The sequence below is a fragment of the Aphelocoma coerulescens genome, chromosome 4 (assembly GCF_041296385.1).
Source record: "Aphelocoma coerulescens isolate FSJ_1873_10779 chromosome 4, UR_Acoe_1.0, whole genome shotgun sequence".
In the NCBI taxonomy this organism is placed as follows: Eukaryota; Metazoa; Chordata; class Aves; order Passeriformes; family Corvidae; genus Aphelocoma; species Aphelocoma coerulescens.
Genome location: NC_091017.1, coordinates 44,856,614 through 44,876,567, shown reverse-complemented (window position 1 = coordinate 44,876,567; position 19,954 = coordinate 44,856,614). Strand labels below are relative to the sequence as shown.

Here is a 19,954-nt window from a genome sequence, read left to right as displayed (position 1 = left end):
AATATTGGCAGCTATATGAAAAGAATCATAACAGAGGGTCAAAATGGGACCTGTAAATACTGAGACAGGGCTAAAAATTACTCTGCATTCTGTTTCAGAAATGACAAATATTTGACTTAAAAGCAGCATTTGCACACGCGATTCACAACATATTCAAAAGATGCTGTTCATGTCTTCTTGAACAAAAACACATTTCAAAACCTCAAAAGCAGTTGTCATTTGGCCAAACGTAAAGCAGCCTCCCCTATTCCCACACTTTGACAGCTCCAGGGGTGTCAGGCAGACAGCAATGTGAGCAGCTCCAGCTCAGCAACAGGCAGTAGCACTGAGCTCAGCCACAGTAGCTCACTGTATGCTCACTGTGTGCTCACTGTGTGAGTGGTGAGGAATTCCCTGAGCTCTTATTATGGGAGTTTCAGAGCCAGCAGGCAGCCAAGGAACTCCTCCCAGAGGCGTATGAATAGTGACAAGGAAGGAAAACAAATGAAAACCAAGCAATGATGACTCCTTTTAGAGTCTTCTAAGGTGACTACCCTGATAAAAATGCCCATTGAATGGCTTTTCTTATCTTACAGTATATTAGGGCCCTAAGGACATAATGCTAGGCTATAGAATGTCCACCCACACATGCACATTATTTAGAACCAAAAAAGAAAGTGGAAGGCACAGCCTTACCAGACGAAAGCAACCACTGGCACTGGAATGGTTGACACTTGACTTTTCCAGCAGTAAGGCCTCATTGAAAACCAAATCCCAAACCTTTTCTCAGCTTTAGAAAATAAGTCTCTCTCCTGTTCATATCCATCTTTTATAAGATGCATGCATATATTATTATTTCTTCATTCACATAAAGCACTGTTTCTTGCTGAAGTACTCTCAGTCATCCTTCTAATCAAGAGAACATTGTCACACGTCAACACCTTGACAAAGGGGAGAAAAAGTTATAAAATCAAAGTCTCTCTACCAGTAGAAAATTGACTAAAAGTCATATACATTAATTTAGCAATCTAAATCAGCAACTATTAAAAAGAAAACTCACTATGGGAGAACAATGGACTTCAAATTCCAATTCTAAACTGTAGAATTCCTCATCTCCAAACTGTTATTTTTTCTTCATTAACTGTAACACTTCCTATGTCAAAGTTCACTTGTTCACATCAAAAGTTCACATCAAAAGTTCACATCAAAATGTGACACTGAATGTCATTTTAATCTCAGAGGTGTATGTAGTCATTTTACATACATCTTGTCACATGTGTTTTCCCATATTATATTTTTGAAATACTGAAAAATCAATGGGCTTGGGTATGTGCCTAGTCAGGAACTACCAGAATCCATTTTCATTATGCTAGCCTCCAAACAAGAGTTTAAGTTATTCTATTGGACAAAAGTATTAGTTAATGAAGACTTTTCCAGGATATCCTACTGGACTGTGAATAATTCTCTCACTAACTTTATTCATTTATAGCAGACAGCAACTGGAGTTGCTGTGCTCTTCTTTAGCAATTCACATGCAGAGAAAATTCATAAACATAGATGCATTCATTTGGCTAGAGGCTATCAGTAGCTTTCAGATATTTGGACTTTTACTTCTCAAGGCAAATACTAAGAAATCTTTTGGGGCACATCCCAAACAGTATATTGCAGTAAAATTAAACATGCATGCTTTAGCCAGTCATACTTAGGCAGCTGCCCAAATAAAAAATAAAGCTTTAACAAGTAATAATTTATGTCTCGTTCACAGCAGAATGAAGGAATTAGACAAGATATAGGGTTTCCCTTTCATTAAATTTCTGAAGTTAATGCGTTATTTCATATAGTTTCTGAAACTGGAAAAAAAAAGGAGAACAAAATGTGATTTCCCAATCAGTTTTTAGAGAAAAAAAAAAAAAGAAAAGAGAGAGAAACATAGCATTGTTGAAATAATATGGAAGGATTGAGACTGGATAATCAGATAATCTGTGGGAAGGAAGAAGATGAATCAGAGTGGAGACAGGACTGTGGTAAAAAATTCATATGTGATACAGTGAAGGAAAAGGAATGTTGATACCTAAGATGTCCTCAGTTGTGGAGAATCTAAGCTGGTCCAACAACAAATACAAGTGTTTATACCAAGGAAAATTTTGTTCTTGTGGGCTTATATACTGAAACTTCCCACAGCAAACTGAAACTTCCCACAGCTTAAGAAGAAGGGCAATGAAGATGAAAACATGAAATATTTTGAAAATTTTATTAGCTCAAATTAAAGAAAAAGAATTTAGAAAGCAAATGTGCATTTTAGAAATTAGGAATGTGAATGGGTTATTCCACAAGTATTAAAGAAGAAGCCTGAGGTGAGGATGGGGATGGCCCATCTCATAGCCAAGAGCTTCTCCTACTTAGAGCCAATATAAGATTCCTCCTGCTCCATCATTCTGGCATGTTGATTTCTAAGGAAGCTTCTCTTAGAGACACTATTTAATCCAGTGATATGTCTTTCAGTTATCAAAACATACTTGCTCAGGATTTCTTAAAACAATTTATGTGTTTCTTAATACACTTTATGTATAAAATCACTCCAGTTATTCTAAAGCCCATCTTGTGGGCAATTTATCTTCCTTCAGCGGCCTTGTGCAAGAGTGCTGTCTGTTGTAGTTCAGTAGCATAGAGATCCTCCCATAGGATCGATGTGGTGAGAGGAAAAGGACACATAATGATTTAATTCTAAAAATAGACTCAGCAAAGCTGAGCAGTAATAGATTGGCAAGTAATTACATTCTAAGTAAATATATGCAGCTAAATTATATTCATTTATGTGCAGAAAGCTTGTATAGTAATTACAATCCCTCTAAAAACCTATTTAAATCATTTGTTTCATATCTTAGATGAGACACATGCCTTTGCGTTGCCCAAGTGCAGTCCTTTGCAAAGGATCCAATCCCATTCTAAGAGTTCAAGTCTTAAGGAAAGAACAAAAAGTAAGCTGTTGCATATTCTGTCAAGAAGTAAATAAAATTAAGTTCTGTTGGGCATTTTCAGGGGAAACTAAATAAGAGATATTATATAATGATATTTTGAAATAAAGAGACTAAACACATTACGTATTTGTCAGAGACCATACATACAGGAGACTACAAGATTATTGGAAGCTATTGATTCCAAGATTTACAGCATTAGTATGAGTTTTTAAATATGAGGGTTTTGCTGCTACATGTGATTTATATTGCTAAAATAAGATTAGATTATATAAAATGAAGAAGTCTTAAAAAAAATTCTGCAAGTATTGATACTGAAAGATACAGAATGAAGTCTTGCTTAACGAAAAATAAGTGGTACATATTTTGATTCCTACTGAAAAAAATAAATAGTTAAGAAAAAGTAATAAAAAATGGGAAAAGGGAGAAATTACAAAAATTGTAAGAGTGCACATTTTTTACACCCTCTGCCCAACATACTTCTTACAATGACCAGCATTTTTTCTAGAAAACTGGAATTTATGAAAGAAAATTCAATTTACATTCTGCAGTATGAAATACCCTGTAGCAAAGACAAAAAAGTATTAAACCGAAGACTAAATCCAGAACCTTCAAAACACATAAGCCTGCATGTTTATGAGTGCTTTTTACCTAGTAGCACACACTTTAGTTTTGAAGTCACGGATCAAAACCCTATTTTGGCAAGCACTAGACTAGCACACACTTTAGTTTTGAAGTCATGGATCAAAACACTCTTTAGGCAAGCACTAGACCAATACAGAGCAAAAATATCTGTCTTGAAAGGATTTTATTGTTATTTTTATATGACAAGGCAAGTAACAGTGCAAAGGAAGAATAGAAGTCTGAGGGAAAAAAAATGCTATTAATATACATTATGTTACATCAGCAACCTAATTATTGTCAAGTAAATATAGCGTGGATATTTATAGGAAAGTTCCCCCATACAAAAAAACATGGAATTGATAGTTTGAAAATGTAACGAGAAGGCTATAGAAGCTGGCATCACAATATGGTAATTATTTTTGTACTCTTAAATAAAGTGTCTACCTGAGATCCTTCAGTTCTCACTGGCCTAGTTAATTAGCACAGCATCATACTGCTTCAGTCTGGAAGCAGCATGCCTGCATTGCTCTGTTTTAGCTTATGAGTCCTCTTCCCTTTCTGTGTACATGAATGTCTTCTCTTTTGATCTGAATTGTTGCTACCTAAAAGCTGTGCCTATCCACTCACAGTTCTCATCATTGCCTCCAGCACTGTTTCCAGCTCACTTGAAATTTACTTGTACCAAATATCCTCAATATCCATTTTCTGCAATTGTAAATCTGTCTTCCAGTTTCCTTGTACCTTTTACTTACTCGAGTCTTTGTCAGAATATTCTTGACATGCTGACTCAGAAGGACTTTTAGTCAGTGTCTGACTGAGAACCGTGGGTGAAGGTGTCAGACACTGATAGCAGTCCTCTAACTGCAGCTGAGAAAGGAAACATATTTGTAACATGGGGTTACTGTTGAACAAGAGGAGGGGAAAAACAGACAGAAGACATCTTCTCAGACAGCCCTGATAACAAATTGTACCATAGGTATAACTAGATTTTTATATTTTCACATCCTCTGCTGAAAAACTGGTTCGGACTTTCACATCTGTTAAAACCAATATTTATATTCAAGACAGTGTTATAAAGAATGCTTGGTCATTTGTTCATTTGTCCTAGGAATATTTCATCTGTAGTTATTTTTTCATAGCTAAAAATGGCATGATGGCCTGACTGTGTTTAACATACAAGTTTTTCACTTCTTTATTTATTTCTACATGTTGAAAACCTATTTAACTGTAGAAATTCTTCCTTTGTTTTCACTTCTTTATTTATTTGAGTATGTTGAAAACCTATTTAACAGTAGAAATTCTTCCTTTATGTCCCTACATAGATGAGGGTGTACTCTAAACTAACTGTGTTCTCACATACATTAATCCAACTCTTCAACTCATTCATTTCTCCCAGTATAACATTTTAATCCTGTTCCTTATCAAGGAAGATCTTCAAATTTGTGCTATTATAAAACATTATGAGCTTGCTTCTACCTTTTGTATCCTCCCCCATGAAAATATTAATCAACCATCAAAGTCTTTGGATAGTCTGCTGGTTAGCTCCTCTTCAGTGCAAGATAAAAGTTCAGAGTGTGCTCTCACCCTTTCTTTTGCTCAAAATTTTATCCATATTAGTTGCTTTAACTTGCATGTTTACTAATCTATCAGGAGACACTTTCATTGTGTTCAGTGAGGCATAACTACAATAAATGTTTTGTTGAAGACTGGATTGACAAGATCTATCCGCTTTGTCTCATCTAGAAATTGTTTCAAATAAATGTTGTGTATACAGATCTGTGCATGATTTCATTTTATTGCAATTTACTGATGGGTCTCCAGGTCTAAACCCAGACATAGCTGAAAGCATTATTCTTTTTCATTTTAAAACTGTATTTCACATGTCTCTCGTTTCAGTGGTTTTATGGCAGAACATAAACCAAAACAACTGGTAAATATCACAGAATTCAGGTATGAAAAACATGCAAGTGCAATTTCATGAATCTGTGTGTGTATATATATACTTATTTTATGATTCATATTTTCAAATTCATGGATCTTTTAGGATATCCAAAAAGGCAACACTTATTTTGAGAGTTGATACAATAGGTATAAATTCCTGCCTATAGCACTAACATGCAGAAAATTATGATGGGGGCAGAGGGCCAGCTCTGTTGCCCTTCTTTGAGCTCACTCCAGCCCCTCAATGTCTTTCTTGCACTGAGGAGCCCAGAACTGGACACAGCACTCGAGGTGTGGCGAGTACAGGGGAACAATCACTGCCCTGGTCCTACTGCCAACACTTCCTGATACAAGCCAGGATGCCATTGGCCTTCTTGGCCACCTGGGCACTGCTGGATCATGTTCAGCTGCTGTCATGTGTCAGCACTCCCAGGCTCTATTCAACTGGGCAGATTTCCAGCCATTCTACCCTAGCCCTGTACTGTCGATGGGCTTGTTGATACAGTGGAGCTTCTTGGTATCTTCAAGTAAAGCATTTTTAACTTTAGCTCTCCTAATGTTACTTCTGTTTAAATACTTCACTCAATAAGTGAGCAGACATAAGCTTGGAATCAGACAATAAATTAAAATGTATTATGTGATAGTTGGAGGAAACGCAATAGCAATAACCCACTTACTATATTATTTCATGCTTCTATAGTAACAAAAGAACAGAATTTTTTATTTTCAAAGTCTTTTATCTTCTGTCTTTTCTAAATTTAAGCTCAGCTTTAGGGCACAGCATAAATAAAAAATAGTACTATGTTCCTCATTCATCAAAGTATTGAACATGGATTTATGTCAGCAGTTTCATTCAAGTCTACAGGTTTACAACAATGTTTAAGAAGAAATATATATATATATATATATATATATATATATATATATATATATATGTTTCTGTATAAGTCAGCATCTTCTGCCAATTAAGTTGGGAAAACTTTTCAAACCATTGCTCCTATTAGAAACGAAGAAAAATTGTTTGGGCTTGCTTTTCTTCTTTCAGGGAAAGGGGGCTTATGAGATGCAGTCAAAATAGAGGAGTTGCTAAAGAGCAGCCCAAGGATACGTTCAGATACAGTGTGAGAAATTACTAATGTTAATATGATGCTTTAGCTTTATCAAGGTGACTTTCCTCATGCCTGAAATAATCCTAGAGATAATTTTAAGAGAAGAGATTTAAATAATCATTTCCCTCCCACACTTTCTATTCTGTTTTGACTGAGAACTTCTTACAGGCACTTGAATATTCTCTGATTGGACAAGATCTAGCTCATCTTAACGTGAACCTTCAATATTTTATTGGAATATAAACTACAATATTCTAAATTACTTTTTCATAGCTGTGTATCATAATGCTGGTTAGCTTATCAACTCTCTGTACTCATCTCTGCCCCATCTTAAACCTGAGATTACTTTCAGAACTTCAGTATGATATCTGGCATGTCTTTTTCACATAAACATAATCAAATTAAAAAACATTTACCAAAACCAGCTATACAAATACGTTTGTTCTCAAACATATGAATTTTTTATATAAAGTATCAAAGACTACTTTGCTGCTATAAAGTTAGCATATCTCTAAAACTAAAACCTTGTTTTAATTTGCAAAGAAAATGAATGCATTATCTATGGAGTCTATACATTTTGAAACATATTCTAAAAAGTGTTGAGAATGATCCAGATTTTCAGAGGATAAATTTTTAATGAAAAGTCTACCTTGAGTATGTAGCCAATTGCTTCTTGCCTACAAAATAAGTGATCATTATTGACACCAGAGGTGATGACACCAGGATGATGAAGATAGCATTTGACTGTGATGAATGAACAAATGAAATATATACTGGTCAAGATTATGAGAAGCAAAGTAATAAAAACAAAACATACTTTTTCAAAATACTCAATGAACAGAAAACAAAATCCCAGTAGGAAAAACCTCCCCGATCAGTGGTTCAGCTTGACTCAGCATAAGTCTAAATTCTAAGATGAAGCGGCTTCTTCAAGTCTGAAGACCATAAGAAATAACAATAAAAGGTGGAGCTTGTGGTTTTACTCCACAAACATTTCCTGTTGCTTTTTAATGAATTCTCAAGCCACACAAGATAGAGTTTCTCCATCATACTCCTCTATGGTAGCTAAAACTATAATTTACTTTTATAGAATTAAGTACCTGACGTTCTTTATACAGCCCCTATCCACTCTGTATTTTTGTGTTAACAAGAGAAGCCAAAGGGATTTATAAATATCTTTTTTGTCCTGTGCTCAATTACAGTTGAGCATTGGGTGGAGCTCCCAAAATGACTTTATTAAATTCATTATCAGGTATTACTCTGTTTCTTATTTTCAGCAGCATTTCTATTTTTACCCCCTTGAAACTATTGTTCAATTACAAGTTTAATTCTAACTCTCCTCCAAGAGGTTCCACTTTCTGGTCCGAAGTCTTTTTGATAGAGTTCAGCTATATAGCCTCGGCTGAGAAAATTAGTTAAGCAGAAGAACTTTATCAAAGTCCACAGATAGTAAGAAAGGTAACCATTGGGTCTCACATGGGGAGTGGTGAGGATATTGATACTTATCCTACAGGTTTGTTAGTCCTGGCTAGATAACGTGTATATCCTGCTAGCATGGTTTCTTTGCAAAACCGGAAAGAATAGAGTGCCATGCAACAGAAAAAAATTAAAATAAGAAAGCTCCAAGTATAATTTCTAAGCATGTTATTGGAAAGAACAGAAAAAGAAAAACATGAAATAATACTGAATACTGAAAATAGACTTTGCTTAAACTCTCCATGGAGCACATCAACGTTGTGGCACTGCATCCTTCCCAGTGACTTGACTTTTAGCACACTATCTCAAAGGTCTTTGTTTAGACTCCCAGGTTCTGGTTTCCATATTATGTTTTAGGGATATAAGTGTGTCATAGCAATCATTCCTTCTTAAGGAATTTAAGTGGAGCGGTATAGCAAAAAAAAAAACAGGTATGGCAGCATTATGCATGCTTTTGGTTGAAACAGTATTTTTTAATAAAAATCTTGTAATGAAAATCTACACTCCAGTGACATGAAGCAGACAAGAGTTTACAAGTTACTTCAGGTCTATTGCAGGTACTATAGAAAAGGCCAAGAGTTTAGGGCTTTTTATCTGTGTGGGAAAGAGAAGTTTATTTATTATGAAATAATTATATGTTTTTTCAGAAGTATAGTATTATCATTGCTACAGTGTTGTTCTAAGAGATAATGTAGTACTTACTCTGTGGTCTTATACTTTAGCCACTTGGAAATCAGATTATTTTCATGCAAACAGAGAGTGAATTATGTTACTGTTCTTGTATAAAAAGATTTTCCCCTCCCCTAATAATTTTTTACATTATAACGGAAATCTGGTGATCAACAGGAGATAATAAGAGATCCCTTCATTTACAATTCCATCCTCTGATTTTTGGCCTTTTCTCAGCTTGAAATGCTTTTTTTGGCATTTAGATGACGCTAAAACATCTTTCACAAGCTCCCAGTTACAGTAGCATCTGTCAGGATTTTGTTGGGCAGTCAAAATTGTCATAGCAGCATGTATTGCTTTAAGCACTAAAAACATCAGACAAGTCTTTTACTGGACTAGTAGAAAGTGGTGGCTTCATTGACAAACACCCCACAACCCCAGCCTGTAGGATGTAGTGATAGCAAATAATAGTACCTCCCAAAAGGTTTCATCCTTTGGTTCTTCCCATATGGGAACTTGATCATGAGTGCATCGTCACAGGTATGTCATGAGGCTGTAAGACAGCTTTTATAATGAGCTTCACATAACAAATCATATTTAAAATATTTTGAAAACCTGACAGTAATGCACTAAGCTACAAAAAAGGGTGATATTGGAGAGGAACTAATTTTCCAAATGTTACTTAGAATATTGCCACTATTTCCCCTGTGTTATTTGATTTTATGCAATGATGAATTTTATAAGACAATAAATCAAGTAGATGAGCATTGACTGACATGGATAAAGTACATCTCTTTTTGGTGATCAGCTGCCTAGTTATATATTGGACAAAAATGATTCAGAAATTGAATAATTCTGTAAATATTTTAGTAAGATAATTTAAATTTGAAAAAATGATGATGAAATAAAGTATACTTTTGAATGAAAAGCATAACATATTAACTTACAGGGTACTGCTTAGTAGTTTAGTGTTCTGTGCTTGCTCCAAACAAAGTGTTTTCTGTTGCTCAGAGAAAAGTTTCCCTGAGCAACAGAACAGCTTTCAAAGTGTCTTACTAATCTCAGTTTCCTGCAACTTCAAGCACTCCTTGTCTCCAGAAACACTGATTTCTACAGTTTGCTTGTTCCAGACAAGTTCAGCAAATTTTATACAGCAAAAAACCCCACCGGTCAAAAATGTAGGCTGCAAAAAGTTTACATTTAGTCTTAAATATTATATTTAACACATGAAAACTTCAAATGGGACTCCAGGAACAATCTTGAAGAAGAAACAAAACTCTCCTGGTAAAACTGTAAGAATGCACTTTCCAGTGGACTGTGGTGATCAGTTTAGACCTCTGGATTGCTAACACAACCTAATTCCTTTGACAAGATTTTGAGAAATGTGATAACTTCTTTCTGTAAAGGAATTAAATATAATTACTATTTATGAAAAAAGGTAAACCAACTGAATACTCAGCTGCAAGATTAGCTGGTATAAATTTCATCCTTGTTACAACTGGATTTCATGACTTTATTTCAATCAGAAGGTCACTCTAGAACCAGGTAACTCTCAATGTCATACTGGATCCCAAGTGTGTTTTCTGAGAAGTAAGCAGTACCCTCAAGGATTGAAAGGGTCTTCAGTTTAGGTGAATTAAAAACTGTAGTCCAAAATGTGGATGTAAGATCAATTTAGGCTACTCCAATGCTAGATGAAACACAGGATTTATGGGTTGCTTTTGGTCTTAAATGTCCAAATTTCACCTAATCTGTGAAGTAGTTACTGCAGCCCTTCCCCAGAGTTTTCTGTTGAAACGTGCTTCGATGGAGCAGTACTCTGTTCTTCATCCATAAAACATTTCATCTTCAAAACTACATCAGCATCTAGTCCTTGGGTTACAGTAAATCCCAAGCGTATCTACAAACACATCTACATACATATGACAGTATGCAAATTATACACTTTTCATTAAAGAATAGCCATTTCTTTTTCAACAATATCAGTTTATATCTTTTTACATTCATGTATCAGCTCAGAATTTAAAAAGTAAATGCTAAGGATTCCCCATGGCCACAGTTCTCCTTCCCTCTCTGGAAATCTGTTTCTAAAATAACTCACATTCAATTACACAGGTCACTTGTGATAGTGGCTTTTCTTGGTGTGCCTGAAGAAAAGTCTGCAGTATTTGAACCATGAAAAATTATGCACAGTGTTTCATTTTAAAGATGTGCCAGATTAACAGAAGGTAATTGGGGTAGACTGTGAATGGTACCAGCTGCTTATTTGCAAATGCTACAGACACCATTTATTTTTGCCTAGAATTTCTATTAAGTACTTTACTATTATAGCTTATTTTTTGCTATATCATCCCCAAGTCAATATCCCTTATTTGTTGCTTTTTCTTCCATCAATTAAACTCATCCCTTCTACTATCACTTTTACAACTGTAACCCTTCTCCTACCATTTAATGTAAGCAAAGGAGAAACATGAAACATTGAAAGATGGTTTAAGATGACTTTTCTCTTTGTAATATTTTCCCAGATTTGAAACATGAACAATTCAAGTGTTATTAAGTCTATCTAGGTTGAATATTAACAAAACTACACGACAATATAAATCAGTAAGAAGCTTATATTGAGTAGTGTTTTGGAGGGAGGACTCCACAGGCAGCCCCTCCTCCTCCCCAACACAGATCGTTGATTCTATTTGCACAACTACTTTGAAGTTACTATTTTAGTATTAGTTTGGGAGGTAGAAACTAGCACATGACCAGAATGAACATGTAAGGCATTATACTTTCCTTATAGCTACATGCACAAAAGATGAAAACTGGGTCATTTTTAGAACTTTCTCAGGAAATGATATAGATTTGCACACAGTGAATTTTCTTGACTCAAATTAGATGTATTAATAATAAAAATTCTACTTGACTACATCTTGAAGGGGCTGCAACCTTGACTACATCTAACAATACACACCCCATAAACAAAAGATGTTGAATAGCAGCATCTTTTAGGTAAAAAGAACAAAAGGATCACTATCAGATAACTTTCTCACTTTCTTCTCTTTGTATCGAAACTGTTTGAAACCTATCATCTGAGGAGATTCTCAAAACTCTAAATTATGAATCTTCCTTGATTATCTCAAAGATTTTTATTTAATACAAATGCAAGCCAGAGGAAATAAGATACCCTGTAATATTATATCAAATATGCAATTTGCAATGGCATTCCTTTATTAAAAATGCCAATTATAATTGCACATAAAATTTAATTGAGGTCATTACCCTCTTGACAAGTTATTTCTAAATTCTTTCATCTAATAAGATTTGTTATTTTAACATTTTCCACATCAATGCTTCTTTCACATCTATATACTTCTTATCTATTTATAAGGGTAATAGAAATTACCCATCATTTGATTGTATCATTGTGCTATTAATAAGAAAGCTATCTATTTAACTGCTTATCAGGGAGATGATATTATCCTTTGTGTGCAAAATTGTAAATATGATCCTCTTAATATCGTAATTCATTACACCATAATTATATTTGTTAAAATATTAGCAAGGAAAAATAACACCAAATTATGAATGGATTCTTAAGATTGTTTTATTTTGCAGACTTGACTAAAATGCCCAGGAAATGTCTAATCTTAAAAAAATAATTTTTACAATGGGATTACTGCATTATTGCCTTGTACTTCACCAAGTTAAATATATCTTGCCAATTCATTATGTAGGCAAACAAAGGAGGTAATATTATTCACTAAAAGATTTCAACTACTTGTTCCTATTTTACTCAGAAATAATATATTGGTCAGGACAACTAAGATTATTACCTTGGATACTTCCTAAGCCTCATGGGATGCTTTGCTTCATGTAAATGCACATAGTGGAGGCTACCTTGTCTGAAGGGCATAAGGGTTTCCTTTTCCACAGTAAACTTGCCTTAGGTATGTTTGCCACTGACATGCAAGTAGTCAGATATTCAAGACAAAATTAATTTTGTTTTCAGTCCTTCAGATGTTTAATACATTTGGGAAGGTCATTTATGCTGAAGTTCAGTATAAACCCAGCCCTACACTGAAAAAAAAAATAATTCTACCTTCAATCAAACTAATCTAAATATATTAATTCATATTACATTATTATGCAGTTAAACCCTAGGGAAATTAAAAAGAGGGAGTTATTTTTTTACTATATTTTACTAACAAGAGGCATATAAAAGTAGGCAACAAGGAAAAATTTGTTCTCAGTACATAACATTGTCTTGTACTGTGAGCAAGTCACACCTTAGTGTACACTCACCGAGTGGAAACCAGTGCTTTAGTGTAAAAAGAGCGTGAGACCACAGTTAGAGCAGTGTTTCATGTTTCATGTTGGGTACTTCCACTTTCAACACAGAACAAAGTGCTGCCACTGTTACACTCTCCATGACAAAAGAGGCACTGAGTCTCCTCCATTGCCTCACAGAAAACTAGGACAGTACAGTTGTTTCTTCAACACAGGACAACCTAATTTTATCCTCATGATGGTGATAACTGAGTGAACAAAGTAATGGGGTCTTAAGTGGACCAAGTGGAGCATATAATTGAAATTAACATGCCTTTTGAAATTTGCACTTACCTATAATTAAGATCTTAGTATGCAAATAGCAGCTTATGACCTAATATTCCCTATGTGTCCCTTTCCTGATTTCTATTGAAAAAGAGAACTATTTCAGCTTCTAGAACAGATCAAACAAATAAACCATTCTGTCCTGTCAGGATCCCACAAAGCAGGATGGATGTACAGAAGTGTAGTTTGCTAAAGCTTGTACCTCACCTGGCTTGGAGTGGACTAGCTTATTCCCTAGCTAGCTATCACCCCAAAAAAACAATGCCAATATAAGGGATCAAAAAATCAGAAACATTTTTATGAAGTAAAAATATACACACTGATCTGTGATAAACAAAATAATTACACCGTGACCTACTGTATTTGCATAAATTTCCCTCTGGAAAAATCTAGTCTAAGCTCACCTACTAGGTTCAAGGTTCTTCCTCCTATCCTCCAGTGATACCACTCTGTCTCTTTTGTGGACAGGAGTTCTAAGAAAAAGAAAATAAAAGTAAAATTGATGAGTATGTTTATTTAAAACATCAGTCCCTTCAGGTTTTAGAATGTTAGTCAAAATGGGTAGTAAGATGCAAAACTTAGCTTTGAAGGAACCATACCTGCCAGTTCTGAGGAGCAAATGCACTAAGGATGTTTTTTTGCATCATGTGACTTGGTTTTTGAATGCCTTTCTGAATTCCCACTACTTAACTATATCTAGCTTTGGTAACAATAATCACTCGGTATTTTTAAACTGGGAGCCATTCCCCTTAATAATCTATTGACTTTCAGATGTATCACAGTGAAGAAAAAATACTTCATCATTTGTAGACTGTCAGAACTTGATCAAGCATATCCTAACTGATAATGACAGAAACTTGCATGATGTGTTAGGTATGGAACATAAAACTTATGTTCATTTCAACTACTCTGTGAAGCCTCATAAAATTTTGAGAGAGTTACACTAAGCTAATAATATATTGCTGCATCAATTGAGCCAAAAATATCCATAAAAGTGTTCCTTTTACATGCTCTGAAGCCTCCTGAAGGGAGAGGAGGGAGAGCAGAGAAGGAGAACTGGGTTTTACAGTGTAGCCTAAGTAAGGAGGTCAGAAAGGCTTTGTGCAAACACCAGTATTTGCCTTCTGAGGAGACAACTTACTAACTGTGAATGTATGAAATTAATAATGTTTGAGTGTCACAATAACTGACTTGAAAAAAAACCAGATACTTGAATATAAGGAATTTTCCTTACTCCATTATGTGATTTTATAAACCTGCCTCAATATTGTATACAGTTTTACTACCACAGGGTTATGAGGAACAACTGAGTGAGGAAGACACATTATATTTCTTCTAGATTGCCAAATGGAGAGATTACCACCTATATACAAAAACTGGTATTTTAATAGAGAATATAACAGAGGAATGAGATATATAATCTATCAAAATAAATATTTTTCAACTAGTTGAAGGTAAAATTCCTTTTTGTAAAAACATGTTTACAAGCTATCAAATTGGTATTGTCTTTTATATAAATTTAATAACAGAAAATATATTCAAAACACACAAAATTTTACAAACTCATTTACAAACATTAGTTTATAAAATTCTAAATAGTCACAGAATTTGGGAGGCTCCTTCCACAATTGTTTCAGAGAAACAAGTAAAAAGATCCAAGCTAAATACCTTGCCTATCCAGCCCTGGTGTTCAGATCACTGAATTCTGCTTCAGTCACAAACTCAAAATGAATAGTGCTGAGGTATTTTTTGGCACAACCATTGAACTTCATTCCAAAACACAGTGTTCAGAAGATAAAGGACTTATCTATTCCGAATTTTCTGTGCTGTATACTACCAAACAGCATTCCTAAGTCAATTTGTGTAGAAAACTCTTCATGACTGTATCCTGCTGTCTAGTCTTCATATTTTCTAAAACCCACATAAGTTACAAACACATTGATCCAAACTGTACCCTTCAGCTGCCTTTATTCCTTCCCCAAGGAATCTGGGACATAATTTCTGATTGTGATTTAGTGAGTTCTGGTATCCGCAGCACATAGCTGAGGCACAGTGAATTATCACCAGTGTCATGGTTTTACGCCCAGCTGGAGATGAAACACCATGCAACCATTCTCTCAATCTCCCACTTATCCCTTCCCCCCATGCTGGTAGAATGGAAGAAGTAAAACATGTATTTTGAGATAAGAACTTAATAATTGAAAATGCAATAATAATTGTAAATAATAATAATAATAATGAAAATAAGAAGGGGAAAAAGCCCAAGTGATGCACAGTACAATTTCTCACCACCCACTGACTGACATCAGAGCCCCCTTCCTGAACTCAGATTGACCACCCTTCCAGGAAACTCCCCTCAGTTTATATACTGGGCATGACATTCTCTGGTGTGGAATATCCCTTTGTTCAGTGTGGATCACCAGTCCCAGCTATGGTCCCTCCCAATTTCTTTTGTGTACCCCCTCACTAGCAAAGCATGGGACAAGGAAAAAAATGTCCTTAACTAGAATAAACACTACTTAGGAAAAAACCAAAACTTCAGTGTGTTATCAACACCATTCTCATTCTGAATCCAAAACACAGCACTGTAACAGCTACTGAGAAGAAATTAACTTTATCCCAGCTGAAATCAGGACAGCTGGCCCGCTGCTGATGCTTCCCTACGTCCCTCAGAGTTAACCTGGGGCTTCTCTTTCAGAGCTTTGCATTCAGTATTGTACAGCTGCCAGGACTGATAATATCATTGGAACAGGTTCTTATGTGGTAAAATGCAGCAGGCTGATAATGACCATAGCATCACAGCAATTCTGCATTAAACCAGCCTGAAGGTCCCACAGCTGAGACACAGTGATGGCCAGTGACTACTCAAGTTCTGTATCTTGCTGGCTAAGATTTAAGCCAGGATGTTACTGAGAGCAGGTCCCATAAGCCTCAAAAGTTACCAGATGGTTTTTGATTGATCCTGTGAAAGGTCAACCATGTGCTGCCCATTGCCAGAGCCCAGTTTCAACTTGAAACCCTCTCAGAAATATGGGCCAGCATGTCCAGGATCAGCTCCTTGTATCTCTCCATCATGGTAGAGGTCAGCTGCTAGGGGGGCCCTGATGGTGGGTGCTCCCTGCTGTCAAAGATGGATTAGCAAAGGAGCACCCAAGGGCAGGGCAGGGCAGGGCTGTGTGCTTTGGAGGTTTTTTTGATACTTAGCTAACAGAAGGGAAAATCTGAGGCTTCGGACTTTCTGGTAAACTCTTCATTATGCTACCATTGAAGTTAACTAAACAGCTACACACAGAAAACCCCTTCTAAAACAAGTACAGATATTTGTCTCTTTCCAGCTGAGTTAGGTGAGAATCAGGATCGAAATTGCTTCTTCTCTTTCTGACTCATAAATTTGTTTGCCTGCCTCAGCTTCTGCAAGAGGACCTACATGCTTTTAACCAGAACAGTCCTTGGTATTCCCTTGCAATTTGGATTCAGTCTGCTCTGGGCTATGAAGCACTCAAAGCTCAGGTCTCCGTGCCAGGTTATTCTGATTCAGCTGCTAGGTTAGTATGAAAATGAAGTGAACAAAATGCCTGTTGCATTCTCATAGGATGTCTAAATTAAGACAGACCAGTGACAACTCCTGTTACCTCCATCTACTTCCAGTAGAAGACACCTTGGCAGTATCTCACTTAAGTGTAAATTAGAGAAGGAAAGCACTTGGGTGGACTAGGTTCCTCTGATAACCTCAGGTTTTCAGGGTCCGTCCTCTCCACCATTAAGTAGACGAAAAGTTTAAGCAGACTGCACACTGTGCAGGGGCTGTGTGAACTACCTATGTACCGTATGTCAGGAACATCTGGCCCTGGTCCTGATATTCCAGTGAAGCATTGCTTGAGTTAGAGGGAAAGTATTTCAACCATGACCATCAGAGTTATGTACAAGCCTGGAATACCACCTGCACTGACACTTCCACTGATTGCAATAAAAAGGCGGCTTTTTAAGAAAATTATACTCATGACCTAAGTATTGAGATCAGTGTTGGCTTTTATTCTCAATTTTCAGTCTCACTCTGAAGTATGAATAATGCTCTTCCATACTTTTATCTAATCCTTTAACATACTGGTGCAGAGACGAGAGGGGGAAAATGCACATTTTTTTATTGAACACTGAGATAATATTTTCTCCAAGTTTGTTCCAGCTTGGAGAAGCAGCCTACTTTGGAGAAACCATGACTGGAGAGACAATCTTTTCTCTCTAGTTTTACCTGGCAAAGGAGTTAAACAACAGAAGATGTCTGTGCCTGACAGACACTTGCTCTAAAATAGGAATAATTCTTCAGGATAATAGGGGACAGATGAGCTAAAAAACCATCCACGCAAAACAAGAAACATATTACAGGAGCTTGTTTCTTTCCTGCTTCAAATGCTATGACAGGTCACTTTATCTCTCTTGTGCTTGTCTCTAAATCTGTAAATAATATTTTGCTACTTCACAGACATTTTTAGGAGTTGAATTAATGCGGTCACTGAATTGGAGTAGCCTGTCATTGTTTAACTTTGTTACATTGCTTCAGAGCAAAAAAAAAAGCAGAATCAGCAGCAACTGCACCAGCAACAACATTTACAGCATATATAATAGATGCAAAAGCACAAAAGTAATGAAATTCTGGAGGTAATTTTTAAGGAGTAAGTGCCAGTTTGATGTACTTAATATGTTTTCTGCTTTGATGGAATTGGGAATCTCAGCTGAGGGTATAACTGGAGCAGGCGAGAGCCATCTGACAAATTAAGAAATACAACCAGGCTTGCTGAACTTTGGAGGAAACACAGGCAGAGTTGCACAGGGGGAGGCAAACAGCTGTCTGCCTTCTATGGGTGAGTTCCAGGTTTTCAATAGCTAAGAGGGAACATGGATATATCAGAAGTACTATCACGGAGACAGATGCCTTCCTACTCAGACAGCTCAGGATGTGGGTGGTATGGAAATCTGGAAGACCTGTACTTTAACATGAAACATTCATACAAGAACATCCTGCTTACAGTATAGATCCCTGCAACTCAACAACATAATTGAATAGGTGACTTCTAAATAGTAATGTTTCATCCTCCTAATAACCCAAAATTTCAATTTTCTCCATAATTACTTTGTAATGAATCTTTTATTTATAATTCTGTTTTAGTCAAGCCAAATTTCATATTAAAATAAAACCCCTGATCCAGGAAATTCTTCCTTTATATATAAGAAAGCTTTTCCTATTTAAAAATACAATCACAAATAGAATTTTATTGATATTAATAAATGACAAAAATAATTGGATATGACAATAAGTGGAAGCTAAACTACATATTTAATAACATTATTAAAAGGAACGTGCAGTAACCCAAATATTTGTTCTACAGAGCTATTCACCATAATCACTCTGGAGGCAGATACTAGTTAACAGCGAGGAGTAAAGAAGTGTGATTGTTTCAAAATTAAGTATAGCTCACTTTTCGGTCTCAGAAACTAGACAGACAAGCAAAAACAAAGATTTTTTTTTTTCTCTTTTCAAAAGATCATACTTACACTATTAATAAAAAATAAAAGGAGACCTACAAGGAGCACAGGCCTCTTTTTATTCCTCATGGGAGTAGAGAAGAGAGAAAGAAGGTAGGTTGCCAGTACATAAAAGTAAATATCAGATAAGAAAATCCTAGTCAATATATTTTTTCCTTCAGTCAAGTTATTTTTAATACATACTGTCCTGTCTCTCTCTAGGAGACATATGTTATTGGAAAGATTAGTTTTGCTGTACCTATTGCTTCTGCCAGCCTGCATCAAAGAAAATTTAGAGATGTGCTGACAGTCTAATACTTGCTATCAGGTTCTACCTGTAGATAAGAGCTGAAAAAACATCTGTTGAATTTTTTCACAATAGTCAAATTCTACTACGAGGGATATTAAAAAATAAAAATAATTATTTTAAAAAAACACCGTCTGATTTTAATGTACACAGTGATAACTTCTGAAGTTATTTCCCATAAGTTTTAAAATTAATTAACTTGAAATACAATGTAAAACACAAGTATCTGAGTCGTTGTCCAAAGCTAATGAAATGCATTTCCATAAACCTGATTTGGAAGATTTTTCATCCCTAAAGGTGTCTGGATGGAAAGCAGCAAACATTAGCTAGACAAGGAAAACAAAAGATGAGTATGCAGAACCCTCACTATCTCAGATGTGCTCAGTTCTTACTTTTCCTTGCAAAAACAAAGGAATGAAACCCTTTTCTCCCTTCCTTTTCAATTTCAAACCAAACTAAACTAACCAAAAATACTGGCACCTTTCCCATTTCAGTTCTTCAGAAAAACGAACATGCCATATTTTTCCTATTTCTCACATCAAACCTTTAAAAAACAGGATTCAAAACATCCAGATAAGACTCTCATGTAATATGAGTGCACACACAACTCCTCCTCTCCTTCCAGATCAAAAGTTACCTTTCTCCAAAGGAATTTGAGGGAATGGTATGTAGGAAATGGTAATAGTTATGCTTATGGTCTTCATCTGCATTTCTCAGTTTCTCTTAGAATCTTTGCTTAAGCGTTAGTATTT

General features: G+C 35.6%; 1 protein-coding gene across 26 annotated transcripts in view; it reads right to left on the bottom strand.

The window, feature by feature from the left end:
• The window catches only part of TENM3 (teneurin transmembrane protein 3), a 1,310,258-nt gene that overhangs the window by 1,012,568 nt on the left and 277,736 nt on the right, over window positions 1-19,954 (bottom strand). For 17 of the 26 annotated variants that reach the window (XM_069013797.1, XM_069013788.1, XM_069013786.1 and 14 more), the window contains one exon: window positions 13,780-13,848. The exons of the other annotated variants lie outside the window; for them this stretch is intronic. The gene's annotated coding sequence lies outside the window, so the exon portion shown is untranslated. The remainder of the gene's footprint in view (window positions 1-13,779; window positions 13,849-19,954) is intronic. 26 annotated transcript variants of the gene reach the window in all.